Source organism: Cryptomeria japonica, chromosome 11 (genome assembly GCF_030272615.1).
Source record: "Cryptomeria japonica chromosome 11, Sugi_1.0, whole genome shotgun sequence".
NCBI lineage: Eukaryota > Viridiplantae > Streptophyta > Pinopsida > Cupressales > Cupressaceae > Cryptomeria > Cryptomeria japonica.
The window spans coordinates 718,893,759-718,894,922 of NC_081415.1; positions in this window are offsets into that span (position 1 = coordinate 718,893,759).

Sequence of the window (1,164 nt, forward strand, 5' to 3'; positions counted from 1 at the left end):
TCCTCTTGTTGATTGGTAGTTGTTTCTTCTGGTATACGTTTGTCAGTAACTCCACCTGCAACCATTTTAGAGTAACATCAGTACTGTAAGGAAGCAATTGGAGTTGTTAATGAACTACAACCGCAATCTCATCTCCTGTCTCCACAATCTTGCCTACAAGATTAGCGTGTCCCAAAAATTCAACATCATGTTTCATACATTTCATAATGTCTCTTACTCAAGCTGCATAAACAAAATAAATATCAGATTAACTTTCATGAAATAACTGCAGATCGTGTACAATGGGGCATGAATGCAACTATTTACAAGTTCAAAATATCCCACCATAACAACACCTGAACCTCAGCATTCGTGAAAATGTTCAATGTAGAACCTCTGTAAATGCAGACTGGTGCTGCATGCGCACACAGTTCACCATAGTAGGAACATGATTACTATTTATGGAACTTAACCACAATTCAAATGAAATACAGCCATATACATGCTCACTGAACTCAGGAACCATCATATCTTCAAACTTCAGGTGATTTAGATAGATTTAGCCGATTTACAGTCATCAGTCATTCTGGCAAAGACATCTGGTTGAGCATATCAGTAGATTGACTGAAGAAAATATATTTGATTTTGTACATTCTAGGTGTTCTCATAAAGATAATTATTTTTAAATGTTTATATTATCATACGTAAGGCTCCCTGAGATTTTGTTAGCCAGACTGCTTCAACACAGTAAACAGGTTGAAGAGGTCATTGGGATCAGAAAGAGATGTCACTAGTTAATTCAAAATGAAAATTCCCATAATAAAAGATACGTGATAAGTGAAAATAAGCATTTTCCAAAACCAAAGCAATGAACTCATCAAACTAAGATGAACCAAAACCAATAAGATAACAAATGGAAAGGTATATTGCCATGCCATGCCCAAGAAACCTCAATTTAACATTCATTTAAAAAAGAACTCACAATTCAGTGTATTTCATGTCATGCCCAAAAAAAGCCCAAAGAACGTTATATAATATGAATGTAAATCATTAGACAGAAGATTGAATCTGAAACCTGCACTGCCGAACATGAAATAAAAATCCCAAAATCTACACAAAGGCATTTGGGACAATTTACTCTGAACAGATAACAATTATTTCTTATCAAGTTTAATAAAACAAAGC